Source organism: Pongo abelii, chromosome 1 (assembly GCF_028885655.2).
Source record: "Pongo abelii isolate AG06213 chromosome 1, NHGRI_mPonAbe1-v2.0_pri, whole genome shotgun sequence".
Lineage (NCBI taxonomy): Eukaryota > Metazoa > Chordata > Mammalia > Primates > Hominidae > Pongo > Pongo abelii.
Genome location: NC_071985.2, coordinates 40,683,937 through 40,693,598, shown reverse-complemented (window position 1 = coordinate 40,693,598; position 9,662 = coordinate 40,683,937). Strand labels below are relative to the sequence as shown.

General features: G+C 41.3%; 1 long non-coding RNA gene across 2 annotated transcripts; it reads right to left on the bottom strand.

Annotated features, from left to right (window-relative positions):
• Window positions 1-1,904: 1,904 nt before the first annotated feature.
• Window positions 1,905-7,410, bottom strand: LOC129048119 (uncharacterized). Of its 2 annotated transcripts, none has more exons than XR_008510186.2 (5): window positions 7,328-7,410; window positions 6,865-6,931; window positions 4,153-4,268; window positions 4,004-4,031; window positions 1,905-2,110 (listed from the first exon to the last, which is right to left on the bottom strand). It is a non-coding gene; the product is annotated as an uncharacterized LOC129048119 (long non-coding RNA). The 2 variants fall into 2 exon arrangements; XR_008510185.2 differs by having other exon boundaries at window positions 6,865-6,928.
• Between the last annotated feature and the right edge of the window lie 2,252 nt (window positions 7,411-9,662).

The following is a 9,662-nucleotide window of genomic DNA, read 5'->3' as shown; positions in this document are numbered from 1 at the left end:
GTCTAACTGTTGTGGGGTGGGGGGAGGGGGGAGGGATAGCATTGGGAGATATACCTAATGCTAGATGACGAGTTGGTGGGTGCAGCGCACCAGCATGGCACATGTATACATATGTAACTTACCTGCACATTGCGCACATGTACCATAAAACCTAAAGTATAATAATAATAATAATAATAATAATAAAAGAAAAAAAAAAAAAAGAAATATCCAGGTCTAGATGTCCTAACAAGTGAATTCTTCCAAACATTAAAAAATAAATTAATTGAACAAATAAAAAATTATTGATTAAGGTAAACATAAAAGAATTCGTAGAGAAAATTCTTCTTCAGCTTAATTTAAAGAAACTGACTTACATGGATTGAAGATGGAAAGTGGGATGTTATTCAAAGAAAAACAAAACACGTATAAGTGCACAAAGCTGGGAAATGGTGGGGGTTCGGAGAAATCACATACAGCAGTCCCCCTTACGTAAAGTTTCATTTTCTGCAGTTCCAGTTGCCCGCAGTTGCACTGTCTAAAAATATTAACTGGAAAATTCCAGAAATAAACAATCTATAAATTTTAAATTGTGCACTGTGATGAAATCTCATGCCTTCCTGCTCTGTCCCATGCAAATCATTCCTTGGTTCAGCATATTCATGCTGTGTATACTACTTGCCCATTTAGTCACTAAGTAGCCCTCTAGGTTATGAGATCAAGAAACAAACAGCATACATATATAGGGTGCCATACTATTCTCGGTTTCAGGCATCAACTGAGGGTCTTGGAACGTATTTCCTGAGGATAAGGTGGGATGGCTGTATTTGGGGCATGGTGAGAGATGAATCTTACTGAAGGGGAGAAACCAGATTGCAGAACTCCCTGAAATAAATTAGTTAGAAATGTGGAAGGCTAATGGATAGAAGACTGAAAGCAGTAGAATGAAAACTATTGATCTGAACCAATAAGTAAGAGCAAATCTCTGAGATTCATAATGTAAGAAACAGCCAAATGAACGCAGTATGTAAGATAAATATTATTGGAAGCTTTATGTGGGAAAGATTTGTGAGCAAGGTGGAGCAAGGAAAGGCACTCAGAGATGGTTGCAGGCATCAAGGTATGAGGTGGAGAGATCTTGGCCTGGAGTGATATCTCCAGGAACTGCAAAGAAGGTTTGAATCTGTGGATTTTTTCGAGGTGTGAGAGACAAAGGAGCAAGCAACTAAGGAGACAGAAAGGCAAAAGGGAAGAAGGAGAGTGAGTAGGAGCCCTGCCTCTGGGAATCAAGGTGGATCTCTGTTAAACCTTGATGGAACAGATCGCTTGTCCCAAGGTCACCTTGAATATTTTTATTTGATCCCCACAGTGCTGGTGGAGTGTCTCTCCCTCTGGACAATCCTCCCTGCTTCTCCTTTTCCTCATCCCACGGCTGCAATCTGAGCTAAAACAAAAAAGACATCTGTAGGGCATTCTGCTAAGTCTGCAGTGACCTTGTTATGGCTGATTCACCTGACTAGGTTTGGGACAGATTTTCCAAAATGAAGCACAGTTTTGTGTATAATAAATGCATGTACAGATATCTTTATTACTCTGTGAATTATTTTTTTCTAATCCAATAAATATTACGCAAAGGTCAGGGTCAGAGTGAGATGGATTCTCCTCACCAGCAGACTGTAAACACTCACACAATGAAACTAGAAAAGGCAAAAGGAGCACTAATGGTGTTCATCCTTAATATCTACATTTTTTTCACTAATGCTCACATTTTATAAAATTGAAGTTCAAGACAACTTTTTCCATTTATGAGCAATAAGGAGCAAATGGAGAAGATCATTCACGAAAATGAGAAAGTTTTCCAATTATCAGTGACATTCATCTTTAAACCCCCAAAAGCATGGTTTTCCAGAAATGTTGCAGTCAATGTGAAAATGTAACTATTGATTTTACTTTTATGGCAACATTGTAGGACAGAACTTTAGAAACTGAGCATCAAAAAAGGTTTTAGAGATTAGTTTTTTTCAAGCCATTCATTTTTACAAATGATTCCTAGATGACTTCAGTGACTTACCAAAGGTCATGCAGGTTGGGGTATTTATAAAAGTAATAGTACAGGTATTTCTGGTGGCCTCTGAGAGAGACAGAAAGAGAGAGAGAGAGAGAGAAATTTCCAATTCAGTCTCTGGAGAATTTTTTTTTTTTTTTTTTTTTTTTTGTGAGACAGGGTCTTGCTTGGTCACCTAGGCTGGAGTGCAGTGGCGCCATCTCCGCTCACTGCAAGCTCCGCCTCCTGGGTTCACGCCATTCTTCTGGCTCAGCCTCCCAAGTAGTTGAGTCTATAGGAGCCCGCCACCACGCCCAGCTAATTTTTTGTATTTTTAGTAGAGGTGGGATTTCACTGCATTAGCCAGGATGGTCTCGATCTCTTGACCTCATGATCCGCCTGCCTTAGCCTCCCAAAGTGCTGGGATTACAGGTGTGAGCCACCGTGCCCGGCCTCTGGAGATGTTTTTCATTTGTTACTATCAGCCCACAAACATGTGACTCTACTTTCTAGAATTGCTTTTTAGACCAAAAGAAAACCAAGAAGTTGTTTAAATTATAGTGATTACATCTGAAAGACTATCTTTCTCCTCTCCAGCCATTTGAGAAAAAGAGAAAATCTAAATCAAGACACAAACCAGAAAGAAGTGCAGCTGTCTTTTTTTTTTTCTGTCTCTCTTTTGAAATTTTTTTAAACCAAATAACACCTCTGGATCTCAGATCCTCCCCTGTAAAAATGAAACTGCAGGACTAAGTTGGGGCTAAGGGCTCATCACCTATCCCAGACTTTGTAATGCCTTTTCTCTCTGGTTTCACCAGGAGGATAGAAATGCACTTTGCATAAAGCAGCCAATTTTCTGCCAACTTAGATGGCCTTTGGTGGCAGAAATAATGGAGCAGGGCAGTGGTCGAGACCCGTGATTTTATAGGCAGGGCTTTCTTTTCGACTTTATGTGGATCATGTGTTTTAACCTGCAGTCCCGCAATTCCTGGTTGTCCTATGAGATTGCCTCAAGTCTCCTTCTCCCCACAGCTAACCAACAGGGTCTCAGGGGCAAACACCCCCACCCCAGGCTGTGAGATAAATCCAGGCTTAGCCTCCAATCTCTCACTCTGAGTTTGGCTGACTTTTTTCCCACATTATAAATGGGGACTTGCTTTGTTTCCAAAACCTGAACCCATCTATGTTCAGCTTTCTAAACTGACTCTCCACCCTGTTTCCCTGTGTCAATATCCTGGTCTAGTAACCAGCAGAATATACATCACACTTAGAATATGCCCGGCTTGTTCTTACTGTTCTCTTAACGATCATGCGCCTCCATCACCTCCCTCCACACCATCTCCATGGAGTGAAGTTATTCCCCTGAATATCAGTGGCTTGGGGCCCAGCTATTGTTAAGACATTTTCCAGATGTCCCTCTGGTTTCTCTGGATCACCCAGCACTACCTAGAATCTTCTCTGCCATGCTGTGTTTTCAAGTCACATACTGTATTTCAACTTCCATCTTTCTGGAAGCCCTCATTCTGGCTGCTGGCCTGAACAACTTACTACCTGGGCTGCCCATAATACATTCTCCAGGTACCATGCTCCTCCTGCCTCATGGTTTCTTCAATACCAGAGGAGAGTGAAGGATCTCCCTCTTCTGTGTTTTTTCCTTTTTGTTCATACATATTGGGAATTATTTGTGGATAAGACCAGATGTGTTAACTTTTTAGTATCTGGTGTTTAACCTAGTGTCTGCCATTTAGTGCATGCTCAATAAATACAAGTCAAATGAATGAAGTAATGTCCTAGCATTCATTATCTTGCCCAACCCACTGCAGTTAACACTTCTATGCCATTTTCTGTCTTAAGAGCTGCATCTCCTTTCTGCTAGCACTTATCCTTTATATTACTCACTCAAAAATAACCCAGGCATCTCTAGCAACCAAGGACACTCCAATCAAAGACTACATTTTTATCTTATTTTCCAAAACTTACTTATTTATCCGGAAATGGTCAACCAGCCCTGTGGAAACCAATAGAGGTGCATTATCTTTCTAAAGAAAAGCAAAATAAATGCATATGCAAGGCAGAATTAAAACTGAATAAACATATACATCTAAATGAATCATCCTTTTTTGCATTACCTGGATAAATGACATTTATGTGGTGCGGGTATAGTGCAGTTATCTGTCACTGGAGACGTCTAAGGATGGCAATCAGTGTGAGTACAAGTTCTCAACAGCACATAGCACAGGAACAGCTGCAGAAATAATAAATACTAAAAACATTGCCTTCTTCACCCCCAAACCCATATTTATCAGAAGTGAAGTAGGTTGAAGGAGAAAAAATAATAATTGCCAATCAGGAGGCACTTTACATACATAATTTTATAATGTAAGTCAGAGCATTTTCCTCCTGACTGCCAATGGCTTTTCTCATCATGCAGAGTAAAGGCACAGACCTGAAGGTGGCCTCAAAGGCCATGCGGAGTCTGCAATGGCTTGCCTCCCTTACCTCATCTTCCATTACTTGCTCCCCCTGCTTGCTCCTCTCCAAACACACTGGTCTCTGCTGATTCTCGAATGTTCTGGTACACACCTGGCTCAGGGCCTTCCTACTTGCTTTTCCCTCAGCCAAACATTCCTTGTATTAGTTTGTTAGAGTTGCTACAACAAAGTACCAAAAGCAGATGCGTAACATCACACAAATTTATTGCTTCATGATTCTGGAGGCCAGAAGTCTGAAGTCAAGACATCAGCAGGGGCATCTTTCCTCTGTAGGCTCTAGGAGAGGATCCTTCCTAGCCTCTCCTGGCTCCTGGTGTTTGCCAGCAATCCTTAGTGTTCCCTGGCTTGTAGTAACATCTCTCCAGGCACACTGCAGGCATTCTTTGTGTTTTCACATCATCTTCCCTCTGTACCTGTTTCTGTGTCTAAATTTCTACTTTTTATAAGGTCACCAGCATATTCCATTAGGGCCCACCCTAATGACCATGTTAAACTCAATGACTTCTGTAAAGACCCTGTTTCCCAACAAGGTTACACTCAGAATTACTGGTCTTTGGAACTTTCACCTATCTCTTTGAGGAGACACAGTTCAACCCAAGCCACTCTTCTCCCAAATATCCCCACAACCTACTCTCTCACCTCTTTATTGATCACCTTCTCAGTGAAGTCTTCTACAACACCCCATCACAGTTCCACCTCTCTCTGCACCATCATTCCCTGCCCCCTTCCCATGTTTTATGTTTCTTCCCTGGCTCTTACCACCATCTCACCTGCTATTTATTCTCCTCAATAATCTTGTCTTTGTTTATCTCCCCTGATAAATTATCAACTCCCCAAAGGCAGTGTTTCTGTCTGCTCGGTTCACTGCCATTTCTCCAGTGACCAAAACAGTGCCTGATCCATGGTAGGCAATCAACAGATGTGCATTGAATACATAAACTTTAATCCTCAAGCCAGCCTTGAAGTTATCAAAATGATTGTCATCCACATTTTATAAATAAGGCAAGTGATGCTGGAAAAGATTAAGTATCTTGCTCAAGATAATATTGCTAATGAGTTTTGGAGCTGGGATTTGAACCAGGTCAAATCGACTCTAAAGTTTGTGGTCTATCCGTTATGCTGTGCTGCCCAAGGCAGAAGGAGGGACTTCCTGCAGATGTGTGAGGAATTCTGCAGCTGCTTAAATTATTGCTTTTTTTCCCTCTGGATAAAACAGCACTTGAAAAACATTATCAAAATGTAAATCTTCAAGTCTAGGTAAGTGGTCTGTCTCAGCTAGCAATGTCGCTCAGACAACTGCGACATTAGAACACACTGTGTGTGACTCTAAATTTTTTTGTTTTAAATCCAATTAGGCAAACTATTCTTTGGCTCAGGTGATGGTTTTATTTCTCTGGGCAGATTAGAAAACCAAGAAGCATATGCAGTCTGAGTTCCCAGACAGCTGGGAGTTAGGTATGTATTGCTGCTTTTAAATTGTAGGCACAAGGGCTTCCAAACCAGAGTGAAACTTGAATGTCAAATGAACAGATGCTGTGGTTATAACCCCCAAACCCTCACTTAACCAGCAAACACATGTACTACATTTCCACAGGCAAAGAAAGTTAAACAACGATCTCACTAAATCAAGCTCCAAACCTGCCAGTGAGGCAAAAGAAGTTGTTTCTATTTGAATTATCCAGATTGCCTGTCAGCATGGATCACATCCACTGGATAATTGCTGATCTTTTCTCTTTGCTCTGCTTGCATGGCCACAGTCTACAAGTCATTGTTCAGTGGAAATCACCCATTGCTGACATGTTTCTGTTATGGCAATGATCCTGAAATAAGCCAGCGACATTAACCAGAGCTGATAGTCATGTGTGGCTGTGTCTACCATCATCAAAAGTGGGTCTAATCAATGGTGCAGAGACAGAAGGAGATGGTCAGGCTAGACACAAAACAGGTGTGCAATATATAGTTTCATATCTGGATAATATTAATAAAAAGAAAATTGTAAAAAAAAAAATTAACCATAAAACAAGGAAAGCGACCCAAGTCCTAGAATTCAATATTATTATCCAATAAAATCAGAAAAAGAACAAAATGGGATAAAAATTTCCAGTCTTTAGCTACAGAGGTTGGAAGAACTATGGATCTGAGTGCTATAGATTAGCTGACTATGTTGATCAGATTTTTTGGATATTCTTTATGCAGGTCTGGTTAACTTGTCTGACGGTAAATTGCACATGGTAAACTTCACAACATGGGAAAGAGTTGACTCTCCTGTGTTCTAAGCTAAACTTCATAGAAAGGAAGTTCCTTGGTCTGTGCTGTACAGACCTTCCAGCCTAGAGAAGTCCTGCGTACCTGGGAATGACTACAGATCTTGTTTTGCACAGCAGATGGAATCCACGGAAGGGAAGGCAGGCTGCTGCTGGAGACACGGAACATTGTGTTAAGCCCATGCTGACCTGTCATTGGTTCAACTAACAATGGGCCATTGCTTTTCTCCCCGACATACTCTTTTTTAACCCCCCCACCCCCCACCCCCCAGGGAATCAGGCCTTGATATTAGTCATATTTCCCAATTCCGTGTGAAATTGGTCAGAGGCCGAAAATGACTTTTAGTGTGGCGGGTGTTAAATTTTGGTTTATAGCTCTCACTTTGCACCTCTCTAGCTTGGGTAGGCCTTGGAGATTACTGTACATTTTAGTACAGTTTCATCATTCCCATATATTGCAGTTCCAGGGAATATTGCTTTCTTAAGCCTACAAACTTTTATTACTCTATCCAAAGATGAGGATAAAGTTTCAAAATTTATTGCCCAACCTGCTTCTGTGAAATACATCCACATCCGCAAGCACGCAGCTGAATGCGCCAAATTGCATGGACATGCACGAATCAGTCAATCACCACCTGTGAATATACAAGCAATTGACGTGTTGTGAAGATGCAGATGGTTACGCGTGGATGCATATTACAACCTCCTTTTAACAGAGAAAACACTTTCAAGACAACGAGTGCTGTGTTACAAACAAAACATTTGGACTAGCGTTTCTACTTACAAAAGAGTCCCCCTACCATTGCCCTTAACAGGTAGAAATGTTTTAAAACTCTTTCAGCCTACTCTTAAGATGTGGAAAGCACTGTTAAGACAGGACCAAATAAAATGTTACAGTTCCAAAACTTATAGTAATTCCTTCTGTTTCTTAGTTATATGGAATGGTTTAGAAAAAAAATGTTATTCATGAAAATGTTTTGTTTAGAAAACACCTGTGTGGATTTAGAACAGCCATATCTTGTCAACAAACAGATCTTCCAGTGACTCACTTTGTGGTTGCAAATACTATCCTCAAATGTAGAAAATGTTTAAAGAAAAATGTGAATTCTACTGAGAATATTAAACAGAGGACTTATTAGATGAAAAACACCATGAAATACTAGCTACCACGAAATCTAATGTGCCAGAAAACAGGAGATACGGAACTTCAAAACGATTTTAATATTGTTTTAAGTAAATACCTATTGGGTAAGGGCAACAGTTCTGTATCACTCCCCTATTTAGAAAAAACTTGATCCTTTACAAAGTACAGGCAGTGATCCAAGGGGTTGGGACTTACTTCACGGAGCAGATGACCATGATGGTGGCTCTTGTGAATTTTTCACTTTTATTAACCCCTTGAGAAGTAATGAATCTGGCTACATCTAAATAGAGGTCTGGCCTGTGCCCTTGGTTTATGGGGAGATAACCTTGAAACCCTTGGAATTTCTCAAGCTTTAAAAATATATATAAAATATAAGTATTTGTTTTTCATGGTGGGCCACTGAGACCATACCTAAAAGTTGATTTAATAAAATGACTCAGGGTGAGGCTGGCCACACCTGATAGTCTTTGAGAGAGGGGGTAGCATGTTGGCGATGCCAGAAAGGCCGACTGTATGATTCAAGGGTGGAGGCTTTTGGTAAGGAAGTATCAGTAGACCTGGAGACTGAGTTCAACCCACGTCATGAGACCTCAACAAACACTATGGACTCAAAGCTTGTGTGAGCTTCACAGGTAAGCAATACTCTGTGCGTATTGTCACATATCAATGCCCAGTGGGCCAGTGCATCCTGAAGATGATAGAGGATTGGTTTTGAGAACTATCTTAGACTCCACCCTATGTGTCTCTTTCTTTGTCTGGTCCTCATTTGTATCCTTTCCCTGTAATAAACATGGCTATGAGTATAATAGCTTTTAGTGAGTCGTTTTAGTGACTCTTTCTAGTGGATTATTTAGCTTGAGGGTAGTTTGGGACAACTCCTGAACCTGCAGGGTCAGAAATCTTGGGCAGACTTGTCAGTCTGGAGGACTGGGCTCTTCACCTCAAAGTATGGCTCATTCCCAGGTACCCCTACCTTTGTGGATGTCTAGAACTGAGCCAGTTTAACAAAACCTATTCATGAAATGTTAATTTGAGGACTGGGGAGGAAGGTCATGTCTCAGACTCATAGTGGAGATGACCCCTGCAAGTGAGGTTCCCATGCCCATATGAACCTGATAGGAGTAGAGCTAGAAAGAAAAAATATAGTTGGCCTTTCATATCCATGGAAATCAGTTCTAGGACCTCCAGTGGACACCCAAATTTGCAGATGCTCAAGTGCCTTATATAAAATGGTCTAGTAGGCCATGCATGGTGGCTCATGCTTGTAATCTCAGCACTTTGGGAGGCCAACGTGGGTGAATCACCTGAGGCCAGGAGTTTGAGACCAGCCTGGGCTACACAGTGAAACCTCATCTCTACAAGAAATTAGCAGGCGTGGTGGTGCATGCCTGTGGTCCCAGCTACTCGGGAGGCTTAGGTGGGAGGATTGCCTGAGCCTCAGAGGTCAAGGCTGCAGTAAGCAAAGACTGCACTACTGCATGCCAGCCTGGGTAACAGGGCAAGACCCTGTCTCAAGTAAGTAGGTAAGTAAGTAATAAAATAAAATAAAAGTAAAGAAAAGTGGTATACTACATACTCTTTACTGTTTTTTTCCTACCCAAGGCCGAGGGAGCATGGAAGGACTAGCCAAACCTTGGTTACATGGGAAAGGGACGAGGAAGGAGACTAGCATAGGAAGATAAAGGAAAAGCCAGAAAGGAAATATAAAGAAGAGACAGAGAGATGTTGCAAGTTACTGC